The following is a 23,158-nucleotide window of genomic DNA, read 5'->3' on the forward strand; positions in this document are numbered from 1 at the left end:
TTATGACCTACACTCTTAGCACACTTCCGTTTTAATGCTTTATTTGAACACGTATGCCAATACAGGGACTGCCCTCGCAAAGTGGGACGGTTGGTGACCTTAGTCGCTACTCCTGTGTCGGTGCGGCGTGCTGACATGCTGCTATACACCTTCTCTGACTATGCACACTCACAGTACATTGCTGTACGGACACGGTATTACGCGTATCCTTTGTTCCTTGGACAGGTACATTTCGGGCTGCGTGGGTTTTATTTGCTTCTCTGTTTAGTTGGGACGGGTACTTTGTTGCATACTCTGCGGACATTTCATTCTGCACGGGCCATGGCTGCAGCCATTTCTATTCTGGGCGGACTATGGCAGACAGCACGTTAGGTTGCTCTTCGCCTGCCTGCTTAAACACGCCTACTGACGCATCCTACTTGGGCTCGCTCACGTACACTACGCACATGCCTGTGGTTACAGTGCACTCTCATTAATATGCATATGGCGCTACTGCGCCGGCTATGCAATGCACCGCCGGCGCAAGCCTTACGCCGGCCTTGCGCCGAGCTTCATGAATCCCGGGGCCTATCTTGTTACTCATTGATACACCTTCGTTACTTTTCATCATGTACTGACAGTGTTACCTCGTTCCTCACTTATACTCATACGATGTACTACTATGTATTGTGTATGGACACCCTTTATCTTGTTACTCAATGATACACCTTCAGTACTTTTCATCATGTACTGACAGTGTTAACTCTTTCCTCACTTATACTCATATGATGTACTACTATGTATTGTGTATGGACACCCTTTATCTTGTTACTCATTGATATACCTTCGCTACTTTTCATCATGTACTGACAGTGTTACCTCGTTCCTCACTTATACTCATATGATGTACTACTATGTATTGTGTATGGACACCGTTTATCTTGTTACTCATTGATACACCTTCACTACTTTTCATCATGTACCGACAGTGTTACCTCGTTCATCACTTGTACGATGTACTGCTATGTATTGTGTATGGAAACCCTTTATCTTGTTACTCATTGATACACCTTCACTACTTCATCATGTACTGACAGTGTTACCTCGTTCCTCACTTATACTCATACGATGTGCTACTATGTATTGTGTATGGACACCCTATCTTGTTACTCATTGATACACCTTCACTACTTTTCATCATGTACTGACAGTGTTACTTCGTTCCTCACTTATACTCATACGATGTACTACTATGTACTGTGTATGGACACCCTTTATCTTGTTACTCATTGATACACCTTCACTACTTTTCATCATGTACTGACAGTGTTACCTCGTTCCTGACTTATACTCATACAATGTATTACTATGTATTGTGTATGGACACCCTATCTTGTTACTCATTGATACACCTTCACTACTTTTCATCATGTACTGCCAGTGTTACCTCGTTCCTCACTTATACTTATACGATGTACTACTTCTTATTATGTATTTACATCCTCAGCCTTGTTATTCACTGATATTCCTGCACCACTTTTTATTACATATGGACAATGTTAGTCTGGTTCTTCACTGATACTCATGTGACATGCTGTTTTTATTATGATTGGATACGCCAGTGTGGGTACATATTGATACTCAAATTATGGACTACATTTTTACGTATGGATACTTTTAGTGCTGCTGCTCAGTGATATTTACAGACTTTTTTTATTATGTGTTGGCACTTAGGTTTGTTGCACAGGGATATTCATGCATTACCTTTTTATTATGTATTGGCACTCTAAAGGCATACAGTGGGAAACAAAGCAAAGACAATTAACTCAAAGAAAAAACATTGACTGTGACTAAATACAAGTAAAAATCCACTTCCCTGGAATTATATAAAAAAGTAAACAAGACACATTTTTGTAGGGGACCAAGCTCCCTTGCACTCCTTCAAGTGGGGGTGGCTTCACTCCCATTCTTCCTTCCTTAAATATACTAACCTAACTCACTGGTCACATAACCATGGAGAAAGGCCAAACATAACTCGAAAATTGTTCTGCCTCCCTATCTGCAACATTCTACTCTAGAGGCACCACAGTTAAACTGCACTCACAATTCAAAAACAAAAAAGGCAGAAAAACAAAACTCTCTGCTGTGTATATACATACACACATATATTCCCTCCAAAGAAAGCTTCACCAAAACTGATCATGTAAATCAAAAGACAAACCATCACCTGTCATAGTACTAAAGAGTGGTACCCACAGTTAGAGCTATTCATTTTGTGTGACCAGATGAGGTCAAATTCAATGAATGTAGTTAAATAAAAACCATATAGTCCCAGCACTCATCCTTGTTGCTCACTGATACTCATGCATTTTTTTTATTATGTATTGGTACGCTCATTTTATTGAATCTATATTACAAGAGTGAAGCGACTTAAGAGCGAATGCTCTTTTGTCAACACATAAAGCCCGAAGTCTGAAAAGAGCGAAGTTACGGAATGGCGATATTTTTCCAAGGGGGAAAAAATCTCTGGGCCGTTCTTGGGACTTTGTTGTTTTCTCCACTTTGGTGCGATCTCGGAGTTGGCATATTTAAGTAGGGTGTGTGTGTGTGGGGGGGGGCACAGCCCCCCACTTTATTTTGTGTTTATATATATATATATATATATATATATATATATATATATACATACACATATATATATTTTGGAACAGTGATTTTTTTCCATGGGAGTCCTTTTAGTTTATAAAACTACCCTCAGCAGTGCTGCTGACAGATGACTTAGGACAGGAGCACTGAGGTCAGTTCAAATTCTGGAAGTAGCTTAACTTAGCAGTATAAAAGTGATACAACATCACATTGATATCAGAACAGTACCATGAATGTTCCATATGGATGCATACCAGAGTATGTTCACGTACAGTAATGTGTGGCACTTACTATTAACCTATTGAAGGCAGAAAAAAATCACTAGAAGAAATTTACTTGCATATAAAGAAGGTGTAGATCTAGTTAGGCTTGGATAAGATGTCAGTAGTAGTACTCCAAGTTTACACTCATCAAATTTGTCATCTTTCAGTATAAATTAAAAGTCATGTATTCACCATAACTAGGTATCTATATTGTCCATTTTAATTTTTCCTCAATGAATGGGTTATGGATCCGATCCTTGGATCTGACTCAGCCACATAATATAGATTTTTGATATAGCTCTCAAGGTCCTCCCTCAATCCATAATGCCCTAGTCCATCCTCAATACCTCAGATCAAGTTTGTTACCATAAAATCTTGTTAAATTAGATAGCGAATGGGACAGATGAAAGAACTGGCCTCAAACCAGGAACTATAAGTTCCAATAAGTAATCTAACAGGTTCCTCCACAAAATTTAGGAAGGGAGATTGATGGGGGGTTGAGGAAGAATCAAAATGGACAACACAGATTCCTAGTTATGGTGAGTACCTAACTTTTAAATCTGATATTGTCCTTTTCATTCTTCCTCAATGAATAGGACAAAATCTTCAGCTATACTGATCTTGGGTGGCCATCATTGAAGGATATTCTGGAGAACTGCTGAGCCAAAGGCAGCTCTGCCTCTGGATATTACATCCACTTTGTACTGAGTAACAAACATATGGGCATTGGACCAAGTGGCCGCTGTGCAAACATCATCAATATAGGTTCTTGACCAAAAAGCAGATGAAGTGACCATGGATCTAGTTGAGTGGGCTTTAGACGGTCTTAGCAGGGAGATGCCTTGTTGAGAATAGATCCAAGAAATTCAATCCGTAATCCATTTATCTAATGTAACTTTAGAAACGGGATAACCCAGTTTTTTGGGTGAGAAGGAAATACATAGCGGATATGATTTTCTGATTTGTTTTATTCTGTGTAGATAACATAATTGTATGTGCACATCTAGGAGAAGTAGCATGTATTCTCCTTTTTTGAAGAATTTAGAAAGAAAACCGATAAATGAATGGATTGTTTAATGTTAGACTCAGAAGCCACTTTGGGTAACAAAACACAGGTTTGTTCATAAAGTAACCCTATCTTTATGGAAAATAATGTAGGGAGTCTTTGAAACAGCCTGGAGTTCAGAAATTATTTTTTTCACAAGTGATAGCTAGTAAGAAGGCTGTTTTCCATGAAAGAAATTTTATAGCATTATTTTCTGAAGGTTCAAAGGGTTTTTGAGTCAACCCTTGCAGCATAACAGTCAGATCCCAGGGAGGTGAAGGATCCTTTATTGGTGGCCTGAGGAGAAAAATGCCTTTTAGAAATGCTTTACATAATTTGGAAGAAGTCAAAGAATAATTTCTGTCTCTCGTATGAAAGTTTGAAATGGCTGCCAACTGCAGTTTAATCGTAGAAAAATAGCTCCTTCTTTAAAAAGGAATGTCAAAAATTCAAGAACAGCAGAAACCAGTGCAGAAAAAGGGTCAACGCCTTTTTTTATTGCCCAAAGGGAACATCTTTTCCACTTGCTCTTGTAAACTTTGTTGGTGCAATCTTTTTGTGAGGATAATGTAATGGCGCATACTAGGGATGAAAGCCTAGGCTGTCTGACAATTATTGGAAGTGGAGAAAGCATGTAGTCAGTGTGAGGGCCTGGATATTGGGATGTCTCATCCATGAGGGGGGTGAGAGGAGATCTGGAGTTGTGTCCTGTATTCATGGAAGATAACAAAGTTGAGACCAAAGGAAGGGGAGACACACCTGTAGAGGCCAGTAGGATGCAATGGGGATGACGGAGCTCTTCAACTGGGTTGCTTTCTGTGGAAATTTGTGAATCAAGGGAAGTGGAGGATACAAGTAATGGAGACCGGATGGCCAAAGTCGACTGGAGGATCTGTCACTGACTTCCCCTGATCAGGGCAAAATACCTGCTGCACTTGATGTGGGGGGACACAAAGAGGTCACAGCAAGGTTGGCCACAGACTGATTGACAGAGTACTTATGAGGCATTAGAATGGGTCTGCCTAATTTGTCTGCTAAAATGTTGTTTTCTTCCTGGGATGTGTGTTGCAACTAGAAAGTGGTTTGTGGAAGTTAACCACTTTCACACTCACATAGCGTCTCTGCAAAGAGGGTAAGTTTGGGTTCCTCCTTGTTTGTCAATGTACCAGACAGCAGACATGTTGTCGGTCTTAATCACAATTGTCCTTAGAGGAAGAGCATCTTTGAATGCCTGCAACACTAAAAGGACTGCTCTCATCTCTAGTACATTGATATCAGAAATTGTTCTCTTGGGGGGACTACGTGCCTTGGACCTTCCTTCCCAAGAACTGCCCCCCCCACCCCAATTGGGAGGCATTCATAGTCAGTGGGGGCAGTAAAACAAAGGGCGGACCTAGATAACAGTTGGCAGACTGGATCCACCAATGTATGTGGTGTTTACAAATCTGTGTAAGCTTGACTGGAATGGCTAGGGGTTATCAAAGAACAGACTATTGAACAGCTAGACACCACTGAAAAACATGCATATAGTATCATGCTAAGCAAAGTAATACTATTGCTGCTGCCATAGATCCCAGGGTTTGAAGAATGAATCTGGCTGGAGGAGATGGATGGGAAAGGATTTGATGAACCTGAGATCTGAGCATGTCTATGCAATGATTTGGCAAGGATGCAATTTGTGTTGTTGTGTTCAGATGTGCACCAGTAAACTCCAGGCTCTGAACTGGTGCCAACTTTGATTTGGTATAATTGATTGTTATTCCCAGTGACTGACAAATCTGGAGCAAATAGTCCCTGGATTGTTGAAGGAGCTACATTGAGGGGGTGGTGAGGAGCCAGTTGTCTAGATATAGAAACACTCAGAATCATTTGTGTCTCAAGGGAGCTGCCATCACTGCCATACATTTGGGAAGCACCCTGGGGGGGCTGTGGTGAGTCCAAAGGGCAGGGCTCTGAACTGACTGTCTCCCAGCCAAAAGCGTAAATACCTTCTGGAGCATCTGTCTATTTTGATGTGATAGCATACTTCTGGAAGATATATAGAGCACATCCAATTGTCCTTACAAAGAAATAAATGGCAGAATGGACTGTACCATGACCATTTGGAACTTTGACTTTTTCACTCACTGATTCAGTCTGCTCAGATCCATATTTTGTATGAGGTCCCCTGTCTTTTTGGGCACTGAAGCATGAGTAAGTTCTGAACCCTATTTTGTCTGGTGGGACCTTTTGCATGACTCTTTTGTCTAGCAGCTTTTGAATTTCTTGTGCTGCTACCTTTCTCTGACTGGGTGGAATGTTGGGAAGCTTCTTTCTTTTGCAGATAGGAAGTTGGAAAAATGGAATTGAATAACCCCCTGGATATTATTTTTTGCACCCATGAATTTTCTGTTATATTTGCCCAGGCACCTGAGTGCAAGGACAATCATCCCCAACTGCCTCCAGAGGTGGACAGTCAGGCAGCATTTCAGGAGCACTGGAAGGGTCTGTCCAGAAAGGAATTGCATAAACCCTGATTTTGTGGGCGTCCTCTGCCTCTAAGATGATGTCTACCATTGGAACTGCCTCCTCTGCCTTTGGAGTTAGTGTCCCCCTGTGGATCTTGGAAAGGTCCTTGGGATTTGTGTAACCACATTTTCTTACTGCCTCTTTGACTCCTAGAAAAGGTTCCCCAACGACTGTAACCACAAAATGATTCCAAAAAGAAAAAACTGTGACAGGATCCAAACTTAATATAAAACCACTTATTTATTATAACTAATTATATTAAGTTTGGATCCTGTCACAGTTTTTTCTTTTTGGAATCATTTTGTGGTTACAGTCATTGGGGAAGTGTTTGGATTCCTTGAAGTGTTTGCTCGAGATCCTAGAAAAGGTTCATTGAGGGTTAGAAAACTTGATTCCCATGTGGGTAAGCATTTATTTTACTTACGGACCAAATAAGAATGTACTGTCAAAGGGAGCGTTGATGAAACACGTCTTGAAAGGCTCTGGAAAGTCACACAGTTGCATCCAGGCATGTCTCCTTATGGCAATGCCTGAACCAGCAGCCCATGAGGTCCCTTCAGCTGCATGAGAGATCAACCTCATAGAAGCATTTGAAATTGACAAAACAGTCCACCTGAGAGGATGTTCTTCTGAAATCCTTTGCAGATATGGACTCAGAGACAGAATATAAAGTTCCTAGTTAAATCACTCTGTAGTCTTGTGAAATGTCCCAGGTAGTTAACAGACCTCAAGGTGAAGGTTGCTGAGGAAAAAACTCACTTTCCAAATCTGTCCAGCACCCTAGACTCTCTGTTTGGAGGATGGACAGAAGAGCCCTGTTTTGCTAGCTCATTTTTAGTGGCTGCCACCACCACCATAGAATCTATTGGGAATGGTTTGCTCCAGTGGGATCTATCCTTAGAAAGAGTTAAGAATTTGTCAGGTCACCTCATAATGGGTTCAAAAGTATCTGGTTCCTTCCATGCTCAGTGGGAAACTAAAACAATAAGTTCATCCACCCGGGGGGGGGGGGGGACCCAAGATGTAGATGGGCCAGAAATAAAAGCTTCTAAAAATACTGATTCCTCCAGACTGGGATTATCAGAAGACCAACAACATTTCTGCCTGAGGATTTTTAATATGTCTCCAAAGGAGATATCATCTGGTGGTGATCTGGGGGACCCTTCTACTTCATCAAAATTAGTATTCTCTGTGAGGGATTCCAATGGGGAATCTATGTGTCTCCTACTGCACATCCTCTTCCAATTAATCTCCTCAGGGGAATATTCAGTGGGTATCTGAAGAGAGGGGGAGTTCCTCTACGGGAACTGATTGGATGCTAGCTGGAACTGGCTGCCCCTGTGGAGTAGGCCTGATTGACTCAGAGCTCAGAATCGAGGAGGGAATAGGGAGTGGATCCGAGGGGTGAGAGACTGGTTCTCTAGAAAGAGAAAAAGCCCTTTCTGTAACCTTGCAGACAGATGGGCAGATGGGCCAGGAGAAGCCATGGCCACCTGCACCAGAGCCGAGACTTCCAGTACAGGTAGATCATGAGTCCTACTGGATCCATGCCTCAAGGATGGAACTGGACCCTAGCTCTCCAGCTCTGAGGCTATCAGGAACAAGGATGGATCCGATAACATCAGTGTAGATCCTAGCCCCACAAATGTGATGCAGACACTTCAGTTCTGAGACCCATTCCGATCTGAAGGTATAGGAGTGGAACTCATCAGGATGCTATCATATTCGAACAAGTGATTTTCTTTGGAATGACTCTGGAACTCATGAGGCTGTTGGATCCTGATTCTTCAAAACTGTAGGATGGATTGGAGAAGGAGACAGCATGCTGTGAGAAGTGGTTGGAAGCCTCACGGAACCAATAGGGGATGCAGCAGGTAAGACCCCCATTTGGATCTGAGCTCTGAGAAATTTTTGCAGCATCCTATCCACATCCACTTTTGATAGACTTCTGGAGGACCTGGAGGATGTGATGGACTGTGGTTTGGAGTGCTTCTTGGAAGTCTACATGAAGGGATAGTTCAGACTAGGAACGATCAGTTAAAGGATGAATTCTGGTGAGCAAGTTCTTTGGCTGTGTGAAATGCCAGGTTTTGGATCTGAAGGCCTGGAATCCAAGGTCAGAGCCATAGGACTGACTGAGGTTATGACTGGATCCAAAACTTTGTGATATGATGATTTTGGATCCCAAGACCGAACCTTCAGGTTGGAGGGTGTCAGATACAATGATTTTGAAATGTTTTCAGTGGTGGTTCCAACAAAGTCCTAGGAGACTATGGTGTAGAGCATTCTCTATGCTCCAAAGGAGCAGATTTAGTAGTTCTGCTGGGGGTTTGAGCCCGAGGAGTAGATGTTAAAGCAGGAGGAAGAAGTCCTTTTAAAATAAGTTTGCTGCATCTGTCAGCCAATGCTCTGGAACTGAAAGCAGCACAGATATTACAATTAGTATCCAGATGGTTGGCTCCAAAACAATAAATGCACTCCTTGTGGGCATCTGAATTAGGGATTTTATGCCCATAAGAAGTGCATTTCTTGAATCCTGTCGGTTTGTCAGTCATGACAAGACAGTAGACATCAACAGTCCTACAATAAAAACGGACTTGCTAAGAAAAAAACAACTGAAGTACAAGTTAGAAAAGTGTCAGAAGTAAAGGAAAGAAGAATTACCAGCAATGGTAATCAAGAATTACCCTGTGTTAATGGGTAAGACAGAGAATACCAACTATGGTAAAAAAAAAAAAAAAAAGTAAAATACTGTGTAGAAATAGTAAGAAACCTGATGCTGTAGTGAAACAACTAAGGGGGGGGGGGGGTTGAGAAATAAGGGAAAGAAAAATATTTATTCAAAGAGAACAAAAAATTTTACAAATTACTGATGCAATCGGTGAAGAGAAGGAACCTGCATCTGAGCATAACAGTGACAGACGAGATATGAGGTATTTAGGATGGACTAGGGCATCGTGGGTAATGGGAGGAGCTCGGGAATTTGATCTAAAGTCTGTAGTATGCAGTGGGGTTGGATCCGAGGATCAGATCTGTAACCCATTCAATGAGGAAGAATGAAAAGTTCAACATCAGATCAAACATTTCCAAATGTGCTGCCTGATGATGAAGGAGTGGAACACATTGAAGAGCTTGAATTAATAAAATTATTTCAGTCTCTTACACCTTCCTGGTTTATTATGTGACATGGTGCTGTAACTTAATAGATTCATGCATATCATAACATCATCCCTGTATAAGAGTCATGCACATAATGTTGTTCAGTGACAGTGTTAGGGAAAGGGTTTTTAGTGATATAATGGGTAAGGTTGGGGTTAGGAGCAGAGCTAATGTTAGCACACTTCACTCCCTGCACCACCTTACTCATGTGTGCTAATTCTAACTTTATTCCTGCCCCTTTCCCCAACATTACACATTACATTACTAAAAACCCATTCCATAACAGTACCACTACACAAAACATAAGGGCATGGAACATACACAAAACCAAACATGCACAACACTGAATCTATCCCCTTACTTAACCAGAAGCATAGTTGGTTCAACCAGTGTCATGGCAGGTATTGTGAACCAGGGCTCCACCTCCGCACATATGTAATAAGCCAATAAGTGATCAGGTTATTACAGTTAGTTCTACACAGTCCCAAGCTCTTCCACTGATGATGACCAGATGCAAGGCATACATCCCTCCTGCACCAGCCATTCAGTTCCCATTTCTGTGCCCTGGCCCAACCATCCCTCAACATAATTGCTTTTAAACTGCAACAAAGGTTATTACAGTTTATACCCTGTCTGCACAGAGTGCTACAGCACTTATGCTTTTGTTAATAAAAAAGCTCTCCTTTTTAAGCTGTAGCAAACTGCTTGCTACAAATGTAGCTAACAATTGCTACAGTTTATACCCAGCCTGCATGGACTGTTATATGGTGGTCATTTTTTAGTTAAAAATGAATCTTTCTAAACTGCTTGCTGTAGTTTAAAAATAAGTTTGGCTATACTGAGTACTACATAACTCAGGTTTTAGTTAAAACAAAAAAAATATATATTTTTTTAATTTTAAACTGTAGCAAACTGCTTGCTACAGTTTAGACTAAACATAGAGAGCTACAATGCTTAGGTTTGACTGCAAGTGCAATACTGACTTTTAAAAGCCAGTATTGCATTAGCAAAATATTGGGATCAGCTAAACGTGTCCCCAACACTTTGCACCTGGGGCAGTTGTCCTTTTGTTCCACCTTAACTATGCAACTGTACCTAACCTTTACTCTAACATTAATGCACACCTGCATATATGCACCAACTCCTATAATACAAATTCGCACATGTTCACAATCATCACGTTTTCATTCGTTATTTTCCAGTACACTCTTACTTATCTACCACATATAAATTTTAATTCAACCATACATGATTCACTCAAATAAGAATGCACTCATTTTTGCATTCTCTTTTCTTTTTTTGCAACCACAACATTTTTTGACCAAATGAATGCTTAGCTTTTTCAGTTACAATAATATATATGTATGTATATTGTGTGTTTGTGTGTGTATATATAGATATGTATATATATATATATATATATATATATATATATATATATATATATATATATATATAGGTCTACTTCAGATAATCAAACATCCAAATGTTCGACTTTCATATGGCCAAAACCATATAATCGAACATTTGACTGTTCGACAATGTGGAAAAAAAAAATAAACAAAAAAAAACCAGTGCTAGCAGGGGGCAAGCCCTCCTGCACCCCTCCACCCCCGCTATTTAACTATACCAACTCCAAGATCGCACTACATTGGTGTAAAGGGAAATCTTTTCTATGGAGATCCCCATTCAGACCAGTCAAACTTTTAAAAGTTCAATCATATGGTCTCGGCCATATGAAAGTCGAGCTTTTAAAAGTTTGACCATCTGGAGGGGACCCATATATATATATATATATATATATATATATATATATATATATATATATATATATATAGATAGATATATTTATATATTTTTTTTTAATATATTGTTTGTTTGTGTCTTTTGGCTTTTCCCGGTTAGGGGTCGCCACAGTGGAACTCTGGTCCGCTAATGATTGGCAGTAGATTTTTACGTACTGGCTTGCCGGGCCTAACGCACAACCTTCAATGAAGGAATGCCCATTCACGCATGTCGCTACACAGAAGACGCTCTAACTGAGAATCGAACGGGCAACGTCTAACTGTGAGGCGACAGCACTACCGCAGCACCACCACCGCAGTACATATATATATATATATATATATATATATATATATATATATATAAATATATATGTATTTATATACATGTATATAATATATATTCATTTGCCGAATTTACTCTTCCTTGAACCTGATTTCGCCGAGACCAACATGCCGAAAACCCAGTTCTCTGAAACTTCACTTTACTGAAACACAAAATACCGAAAATAAACTGTGCAAATGTGATGCAGCACACTGGAGAAGTAATGCACGAATGCAAAAGAAACACAAACTCCCTCTACCAAATGCCATCCAACCATGATATGTGAAAGTGATCTACTGTGAAAAACGCAGAAGTGCAGAAATGTAAAGAACTAGATCTCCAATTTAACAAACTTGTAGTTCACGTCTTTAATAAAGTTGCAATAGCTATAACATATTCTATGCAGCTGTATTCATGCTTATGGTCAAAAATACATTGGAATTGCTTCTGCCATTTAATTAACTTGCGTTTCCTGGAGACAGTGGACAAATGGAACACATTCTTACTCACATTTCATCAACACAATTCTGTTCCTGGACAACTGAACATAATCGAACATCCAAATGTTCGACTTTTATATGGCCAAGACAATATAATTGAACATCTGAATGATCGACAATGTGGAAAAAAAAAACTAAACAGTGCCATATGAACATCCAAATGGATGATAGCATGCAGGTCTGTGACTTACTCCCCTATTAAACATTTAAACCTCCTGTGCCAAGCCTCTATGCTATTCTGAGTCCTAGGAAGGAATAATACATTCAGTACAGATATATTCCAAAATGATATAGGGATTAAAGGTGGAAATCGTATAAAGCTTGGTGATCGTGTACTGAGTGTTCTTGGCTTACCAAACATACCATTCTGCAAAATATGTTAGCATGTCCTTCTCTTCTGCAGGAAAGTTTTCTTGTAAGCTTTGAAATATTGGAACCACTTAACATTCCTCTAAAAAAAGCTAACGCAGTAATTTTCTTTACTGACAGCTGAAAGCTCATGCTGGAATTATACAAAGTGGCTAAACCAAGAGCTTGCACCTTTCTCCACAAGTTTTGTCCAAAGTGCAAAAAGCAACCCTTGCAAGTAACACCATTCACATTTAATTTAATACTTTTAATTGCTGCTATTTCAAAATCATACAAAATACAAGTGGCATTACAAGCAAAACCATTGCTAGTTAACAAATCAAACAGACAATACCACATGAAGTTGTAAAATCTTAAGGACTTTTTACTCATTAAACAGTAAATTAAGGGTACAGATTTTCTGTATGCTCCGTATTTTACTAACGCATGTATAGTGTATAACTGTCTGCACACTGTTCCTCTGGTAATGTATGTTCCATCCATTAACCAAATCTCTGCTTTACTTAAATCAGATACATTTTGTGCAGTAAACATTACAACAATGTTATCAGTGGACAAATCACACATTCTTTATATTATGAATTTACCTACTTTTAAAGTGAAGCCTGCAGCTTCAATGGTAGTCAAAGTTAACATACTGTCAGTATATTTATTATATGGTTGTGTACGTACTCTTCTAACCTGTTGTAGTAAAGCCTTCCTACTTGGCAGCATTGCAGCAAAGTCTAAGAAAGATGCAGCGATCACATCATCAACTATTATACGTGGTGTATCCCTAGATAATGAAGATCTTTGTTTAAGTTTATAACACTGCATATTTTTCAACTTCAAAGGGATCACTGGAATGATTGTGACCAACAGATTTAACCAATTCTTCTTTGTTACTAACATGTGCTGTAATCGCTTTACTTTTGCACTTCTGAGTAGATTTACACTTACAGGCCCAATATTTCCAGTGTTTTGTGCATTTTTCCATATGGTAAATGTAACCTTCTATTATTAAAACATCTCTTTCTCTTTGTGATTTCTCTATGTTGTACACATTCCCAACAATTCCTTGCGGGTTATATGTTACGTTCACCATATTGAAGGATGGTATGGTGTACAGATGTGTTCAAAAGTAGTTTCACTTTATAGTTTTACAGCCATGACATCTACAGAGTTTACTTTTCAGTTAAACCAGTCTCAGTAAAGTGAAGTTTTGGAGAACTGGATTTTTGGCATATTGATCTCAGTGAAATCAGGTTTGGTGAAGTGTAAATTTGGCCAATGAAGGTAGAATCATACATATATATATATATATATATATATATATATATATATATCTATATACAGTGCAATGAAAAAGTATTTGCCTCCTGCATGTTTTGTCACACTTAAATGTTTCAGATCATCAAACAAATTTAAATATTAGACAAAGATGAGAGCATTTTTATCCTACTGGGTGCTGCACCTCCTAAATTTTGCCATGATTTTCTTCTTCCTGTTATACCTTCGATTGATTGTGTGATTCCACCAGGGTAGCTTGTTTTTTTGAGTTAGCTTTGTACTTCTTCCTAGTGAGTACAGCTGCCTCTATGTAGCTATTAACATGCTTGTACAGTGTTTCTGTGAACAGTTCTGCATATGTAGATGTGTTCTCAGGGTTTTTAGGGGCTTGAAATTTTGCCAGGTTCTCACTTAATAGGCCAAACCTTTTTGCTTATATACACTGGAGATTCCCAAATTCTAAACTATCTCCTAACTAATAATATCCAGGCTAACACACAACATCGATTTCGCCCCAATCTCGATATCACCACAGCCCTTATTTGCTTTTCCAACACTGTAAATCAGCAACAGAACAATGGTAACCTGGTCTCCACTATCTTTCTATATCTCTCCAAGGCATTTGACACGTCTATCATCATAAACTCCTAACTGTACTCTCAAGATTTAGCCTAAGTAACTCCACACTATTATAATTCAAAGACTATCTATCTATCTAACTGCCAACAAGCCGTAAAATTGCAAAACTCCCTATCTTCTCCTCTCCCGGTAACCTTAGGTGTCCCCACAGAGTTCCATCCTTGGACCTCTCCTCTTCACCATATTTACCAATAACCTTCACAAAGCCACCTTCCATGCCAGTCTGGTCCAGTATGCCGATGACTCCACCCTAATCTGCTCTGCTTCCTCTCTCCAACTTCTGCAGAAAATTACCCAGGAATCCTTTACTGCCATAGAAGTTTGGTTATCTGACTCACAACTAATACTCAACGCTAAAAAAAGCACAACTAATGCTATTTTATCCCCCAAAATCCACAGACCCCATTCTTTAATTTAAAATAAACTCTTCTAACAATACCCCCATCACACTAGTCTCGCAAACCAAAATATTAGGCGTTATCATATATTATAACATGAAATTCGGCAAGCATATAGCACAAACAATAACAAAAGTCTATAAAAAGTCTATAAAAAATCAGAACCCTCTACAGATGCAAAAACTACCTCACCAATAAAAATAAAGCCATCATCGCAAAAACCCGCCTACTCTCTACTCTGCTCTCTGCTTCCCTCACACTAACTAATCTAAACAAAGCGACTTAAATAAATTAACCAGTTGCTATAACAAAATTGCCAAGTTTGCCACCGACTCAGCTTTCAGGACCCACCATTGTCTAGCCCTCAAAAAATTATTCTGGCTGGAATTACCATACTTTATTGACCTATAATCGACTTACAATTGGTCACCAAATTCTATATCACTGAAAAAAATCCAGCCCTACAAGGCCTACTAAATTATGACATTAACATTGTCTACTAAGATCCTCCAACAAAGTGTTAGTTGAAATATCCAAAAGCAGGAATTGTTCAGGTGATTCCCTCTACTCTAGTGTTATAGCAAAAATATAGAATAGCCTTCGTTTAGAAATCTGGATCTTAGACAGTAAGCATAACTTTAAAAATCTTCTCCGGTCCTACTTAACCAACTCATAGAACTATACCTGTCAGACCCAGGATAACTTCCTACCAAATCAAATATTATGCCTTACTCCATATACACTCCCCACTAACATAAATTAGGCATCCCTATACTACTACCATCCTTTCCTCAAACACAACACACATATATCGTATTCAAAAGGCAGAACTTTCAAGCTTATTCCTTTAAAACAAAATCATCCCAGAATGTACCATTCATCAACTTCTTCTATTGTATTCTCATCTCACAGGTTTCCTGTATGTTACAAACACATAAACTACCTCATACAGGTTGCTGTATGTTAGAAACTCATAAACTGCCTAAGTCTACGTTTGCAATGTACCAAATATTTATGACTGTACCGATTTTGAATGTAATACCCACTATTTCCAATGCAAAGTATTGGATTACAGCTACTTGATATGTGTATTCATTAAGTGTATCACTTACAATTGTTTCTTAATGGATATAACAGCTATTTCCTTTTAAATATATTCTCTTCAAATTTATTATGTATAATTTTCATGTGTATTTTATGGATGGTTTTATATGTATGTTTCTGTATTGTTAATTTTAGTACTATATGGAGCTTTTCTCTCCCAGCCTCCACTAAAAATGGGCATCTTGCCCAGTCGGACTCTCCCGGTAAACAAATGTAAAATAAAAATAAATAAAAAAATAAAACCAGTCAACCATCTAGCTAAGGTAACCTTTGACATGCCTTAACCCATCTTGGCTTTAGAACATGAAACAAACAATTAATCTGACTTCCTAAAAGGTTTGGTTTGACAAAAGTGGAAATGTAATTGCCTGCGTACATCCAATAAATGGAGTATGTATTCTGTATTTGAGAAACGTGGAAAACTGGTAGATTAATACTCAGAGTGAAGTCTATGAAGTTATTTTATGGCAAAAGGAAGGGATGGTATGTAAAGAAACCTAGTCCTTGTGGAAGATAATATATAGTATAGAGGCTGGCAAGACAGGGCTTGGTGCTCTGACATCCTTCTAGCTGAATTAATTGTTACCAGGAAAACGGCTTTCAAACTGAGAAGTCCACCTTGGTAGCAGGTTCTATAGGAGCTTGGGTCAAGGCTTGTAGTAAGTCAGTCATGTCCCAAGGGGGAGTACAATCCTTGAGTGAGGGCCTAAGAAGAAAAGTACCTCTCAGGAAAGGCTAAGAAAGTGTAATTCTCTCCAACATGGAAGTCTGAGATTGCCGTCAACTGAACCCTGACAGCTGAATAACTAGCTCTATTATGGAAAATAGAGGCAAGGAAAGCTAATGCTGCTGATATAGGGGCTGAAAATGGATCTAAATTTCTCTGTGAAGTTCAAATGGAAAATCTTTTCCATTTACTTTTGTAAACTTTCCTACTGGATGGTTTCTGAGAAGAAGCAAGAATATGGGCCACTTAGGATGAAAGCCTGGACTCATACCTGTCAACCTCTTAGTGCAAGAAATCTGTACAAAGCCCAACAAAATGGGGGGGGACAAAGGCCCAAAAATAGGGACATATTTTAAATATTGCTCTTATAAACTTAGAAAGTTGCTAAAGCAAGAGGTTTGTTTTAACATACATTTTCTGAAAGATGTGAAGTCTGAAACTCGAGGGTAAGTCATTTTTTAGTAAATTCAGTCCTCAGATCATCCCAGTGGTTTGCCAGAAAACTACAAATTTTATGAGGAACAGAGAAAAAACATATGAGCCAAAAATCTGTACACTCTGTGAAAATCTGGACAGTTGGGAGGTATGCCTGATTAGTCATCGTTGGAAGTGGAGAAACCATGCAGTTAGTTTTAGGGCTTGGATATCCGGATGAGGTATCTTGGATGGATGAGACAGGGTATCTGGATTCAGATCCAGAACTCAAGTGCGGTATACTAGATGAGGCCAAAGGAAGGGAAACAATGCCTGTTGAGGACAAAAAGGGGCAATGAGGATGAGCATGATCTTTTGTTGTAATGCTTTCTGCAGACATTTCAGAATTAGGAGAGTTGGTAGGAAGGCGTATAGGAGACAGGAGGTCAAGTCATGGATCAGAATATCAGGGACTTCCCCTCTGGGTGGAATCAGAGCAAAGAACCTGCTGCATTTGGAATTAATGGGGAAGCAAACAGATTGCAGCATGGTTGGCCCCAGTGATGAGAGATTTGTGCTGCCACTGTTGGATTGAATAGATCTGCCCGACCTGTCTGCTAGACTGTTGGTCTTCCCAGGTATGTGCATTTCTATCAGAGAGAAGTTGAAAGATATCTTCCACTGCCACACTCTCATCACTTCTCAATATAGCAGATAGAAATGTGTTCCCCCTTGTCTGTTGATGTACCAGACTACAGACATGTTGTTGGTCTGAACAGAAATCACCCCTAGAGGAAGGACATCCTGAAAAACCTGAAACATAAGGAGGATTGCACTAATTTCTAAGACACTGATATGAAGATTGAACTTTGATGGGGATAATGTGCCTTGGACCTCTTTCTCAGGTAATGACCCCTCTCCCACCCTAGCTGGGAAGCATCAGTGGTCACTATGGCTTTGGAAGAGGAAGGAACAAAGGGATTGATTCCACAAGTTACATGATTTCTGATGATCCTTGTTATGTGGATTGGAAAAATCACGGGCTGGAATATGATGGACCGTTGGACTGCTACTGTCAACAGTAACACTCTCATATAATACCTGCCAAGGGGGACCAAAGTAAAGGAAGCTGCCATCGATCCTAGAAGTTGAAGAACTAGTCTGGAATGCAGTATCTGATAGGAAAGGAGTTGTTGGGTCAGATTTCTTATTGTGAGTAACATGTTCTCTGGTAACCCTACAATATGAATGGTTGTGTCTATATGAGCTCCTATTATCTCCAGAACTTGTACTGAGAAAAAGTGAGATTTATACTGGTTCACTGTAATTCCCAGGTTGGAGCATAGCTGAAACAGATAGTTTCTGGCCCAGACTAGCTAATACATGGTAGAAGCGGTAAGGATCCAGTCATCTAGATAAGGGGATACCGGGAACCCTTGCAGTCAGAGATGACCTGCAGCCACTGCCATGCATTTGGTGAACATGGGGGAAGCTGTGGTGAGACAAAAGAGCAGGGCTCTGAACTGAAAATGACTTGATTCTAGTTAGAAGAAAAGGAACCTCTGGGAGATTCTTTCCTCAGAAGGGGAAGGCTAGACTGAACTGTGACCATCTGGAACTTTGTGTGTTTAAAATAATGATTCAGGTGACTGAGATCCAAAATTAGCCTTAGGTCGCTGTCCTTTTTTTGGCACTAAAATTAATCTGGAATAAGTTCTGAATCCTTTCTTTTCTGGTGGGACCTTCTGAATAACTTGCTTGTCTAGCAGCTTTTTTATTTTTAATGCTAATGCTTTTTTTTTTTTTTGAAAGGATGATATGTTGGGAGGTTTCTTTCACAAAGGTGTTGACAGAGAAAGGGAATAAAATAGCCACTGATAATTATTGTTTGCACCTAAATATCTTTGGTGATGGACGTCCAGCGTTCTAGGTGTAGAGACAAGTGCCCCCCAACTACCTCTAGAGTCCAGCAGTCGGGCAACCATTCAGGAACTCTGAAAAGGCCTCTTGGAGCAAGAACCCCCTGAAGCATTGATTCTTCAGACCTTCTCTACCACAAGGACAATGTCTCCCATTAGAATATCGCCTGTCTGCCTCAAGGGTATCTATATCCAAAAGAGTCCTGATAAAACCCTTGGGATTTCCTAAACCACAGCTACTTACCCCTTTTTGGTTTCTAGAAAAGGTCCTGGGGATAGAAGACTGTATGCCTATGGCAGAAAGAGTTTGCTCATCCTGTTCACTCCTGGAAAGTGTGTCTTTGACCTTAGGGCTGAGTAACATTGAGCCATCAAATGGGGCATTGATACAATATGTCTTAAAGGGGCCCACAAATCAAATAAATGCATCCCTACATGCCTCCTTGTTGTAATGCCTTTTCCTGCAGCTCTCAAAACACCTTCCATTGCACTGGATATGAGATGTATGAGGCGTTCAATAGGGACTGATAGGTGGTTAGCTGCGAATCCACTGCTTTCTTGTCTTCCACAGGCATGGACCCAGAAAGAGACAGAGAAAGCTCCTTTGTCAAGTCTCTCTGAAATCTAATCATGTGTGCCAAGTAATTCAGTACCCTTAATGCAAAGATAGCCGAAGAATAAACTTGTTTCCCAAACTGGTGCAAAGCCTGCAATTCTCTGTTAGGGGGATGGACAGATGAGTTTCCCCTGCAAGCTCCTTCTTAGTGGCTGCCACCACTACCATGGCATCCACTGCTGGGCCTTTGGTCCAGTGAGATCAGTCTTTAGGGGATTGATTCTTTGATGTTCATTTCCTTCCATGCCCAGCAAAAGATTAAATCTATCATCTCATCAGCCAGGGGAATCACCTGTGAAGTAGCTGAGCTGGAACCAAAAGCCTCAAGGAACATGGATTCCTCCTGGGAAGGGGCTTCAGAAGATCAACTTCCTTTTTGTCAGAGAAGCTCAAGGATCTTCCTAAATGTGACATCCTCAAGGGGTGAGCTGGAGGACTGTTCCCCTTCATCAAAATCTGTATCTTCTGTCAAAGACTTCTGGGGGGGAGTCAATGTGGCATCTGTTATGCTTATGCTTCTAAGAAGCCTCTGTGGGAGGAAGGTCGGGAGAGTCTTAGAGGAGTCCTGAATGACAGCCGTCTCAAGGCTAGTATGAACTAGCTGTCCCAATGGGATAGACTATGCAGGATCAGGACCCAGGGCTGTCAGTTTTGGAGCAGGTAGAGCCAAGAGGGGTAGAGGGTAGAGAGACCCTTTCAAAACAACACCCACGTCAATACATAGAGCTACATCTCATGGAACCTTTACCTCTAAGCACATAAGGCAAGTCAACAAACAATCCAACATTCTAGTCATTGGAGACTATTGTGAGACACACTGATGTCCCTCTCACCAGGCTGAGTAAGGAGAACGTTACTGTCAGTTTATCAGGAGTTAGGAGCCACCATATTATGCATGCACTCATGTCATTGGACCACAATTACCAATATGACTCAGTCATAGTCCATGTGGGAGTAAATGACCTGAGACATCCCTCCCTAGACTATATGAAGAGAGACATCATGGAGCACTCGGAATACGTGTCTCAGGCTGGTATGAGTCTAGCATTGAGCAGCATATTACCTTCTCCAAGCATGATGCCACAATACAAACAAAAGATGAGTGACTTTAATGATTGGCTTAGTTTCTGGTGTCATTCTAAGGGGGTGCAATATCTGTCAGCATGAAAGGAGATGGTCAACAGACCATGCTGCTGTGCCAGGGATGGTCTGCACCTCTCCCCTCTAGGCTTTCGAATATTAGCAAAAACTTTGTCTTCCCCCATAGTCCCTTTTTTATTGCAATGCCAAACTGAAAGTACTTCTGACATAGCAAATCAAAACCAAGAAAATCTAAAGGCATTACTGCTCATTGCTGGATGCTTAAACAAAAAAACTCCACTCCTTGGAAGCTCTTTTTACCCTAGAAAATCCTGATGTCTGCATGGCCGCTGAGATGTAGTTTAAAGCTGCTGAGAGCACACCAGCATTGCAAGGTTATAATGCATTCCACACATTTACAGCAGCTACTTCACTGTTCACAGGTAGGGACTAAAGGTGGAGGTGTCTCTACTTACATCAAAAATAAATACACTTCAAGGCTGATCAAACAGGACAATGCACTTGTGCTGTTCCATGTTCAAATCACCATAGGTAAAATCCAATACCACTTCCTTGCAAGCTACAAATTCCTCTCTTTGACCTAAGATACTCATACCATGTATTTAAACTCATTAGAAACACTAACCATCCAACCCAATACCATATTCATGGGTAACTTTAATTACCTCACTATTAACTGGGAATCATATATGACACCAAATGTACATGCACAGAGATTCCTGGATTTTGTAAACACAACCTCCCTGGATTAGATAGTCAATACATCAACCAGGGGTGCAACCATACTGCATCTGGTCCTCACTAATATGGGAGAGTGCTGCACACCCCCTACTGTAATACCTTCACCCAGTAAAGTCAGACCGCAAAATGGTCTCCTCTGAAGTAAAACTAAAACCTGGACCCCCAGCTAAACTGGGAATATTCAGGAACTATTCTAAGGCTAACCTCCTGCTATTAAGTGAGAACCTGGCAAACTTTCAAGCCCCTATAAACCTTGAGAACACTTCTGCTTATGCAGAACTGTTCACAGAAACTCTGTACAAGCATGTTAATAGCTGCATAGAAGCAGCTGTACCCACCAGGAAGAAGTACAGAACTAACTTAAAAAGCAATCAACTCTGGTGGAATCACAATATCAATCAGGTGTATAACAGGAGGAAGAAAATCATGGCAAAAACTAGGAGGTGCAGCACCCAGCAGGATAAAAGCACTCTCAACAAACTAAGCAAACAACTCAGAGGACAAATAAAGTCCAACAAAGCCAAATTTGAGGTAAGTTTGGCCTCCCAGGCTAAAGACAACCACAAAGCATTCTTTATCTATGTCTGCAACCTCAAAGGCAATACACAACTGTGTGCATAGTTAACTGTAAATGGAGCCACCTATACTAAACCAGAAGATATAGCAAACCTCCTGGCTGATAAATTCAGCTTCAGCTTTACTCCTCTCTCCCCATCAACCTTCCCTCAGGAAATATCAAATATAACTCTCCCTACTATCACTAGGGAACAGGTCCTTAATGCTCTAAGACCAAGAACACTGCATCAGGGGGCCCAGCCAATATCCCAGGATGCTTTCTAAATAGCAGGAAACATGACCTATCAGGGCCTCTGGAATTACTATTTAACTATAGCCTCCAAACAGGGATTGTGCCTCATGAATGGAGAAAGGCAACAGTCATCCGTCTGTACAAAGGTGGGCCATCTACAGACCCTGGAAACTACATTGTCTTATATGTAAAGCCATGGAAAGAACTGTCATGGAGATGATCAACAGAGATATAGTAAACCTCCAGACACCGGACCCAACCCAGTTTGGTTTTGTCAAGGGCAGATCATGCCTACTCAACCTGGTGGACTTCTTTGAGAAGGTCACTAAAGCAATGGATGAAGGCAAAATCATTCACACTGCCTACCTTGACATGGCCAAGGCATTTGACACAATACCCCACTCAGGCATTGTTGACAAACTCAAAAAGTTAAGTACAAACCCATATGTCACCTGGTGGATAGCCAAATGGCTCACAGACAGGACTCAGGAAGTTAGAATTGGACAGTTCACCTCTACAAAGAGGCCAGTCACAAGTGGAGTCCCTCAGGGATTAGTCCTTGGACCACTCCTTTTTGGCATTTACTTCTCAGAAGTCAAGGCCAATGTCAGCGGTCTCTTGCTGACTAAATTTGCAGATGATTGCAAATTAGGAGCTGTCATTGAATCTCACACTGACACAAATGGTCTACAGGAGGGGCTGACACAAACAAACAACTGGTGTCAGAGCCATGGACTAAAACAAAATGCCAAGAAATGCATAATAGTATCCTTTGGGAAGTCATCCATCCCTGTTAACTATCATACTGACAACACACCCCTTAGAGATGACCCAGTAGTCAGGG

Source organism: Protopterus annectens, chromosome 13.part0 (assembly GCF_019279795.1).
Source record: "Protopterus annectens isolate FY-2018-M chromosome 13.part0, PAN1.0, whole genome shotgun sequence".
Lineage (NCBI taxonomy): Eukaryota > Metazoa > Chordata > Ceratodontiformes > Protopteridae > Protopterus > Protopterus annectens.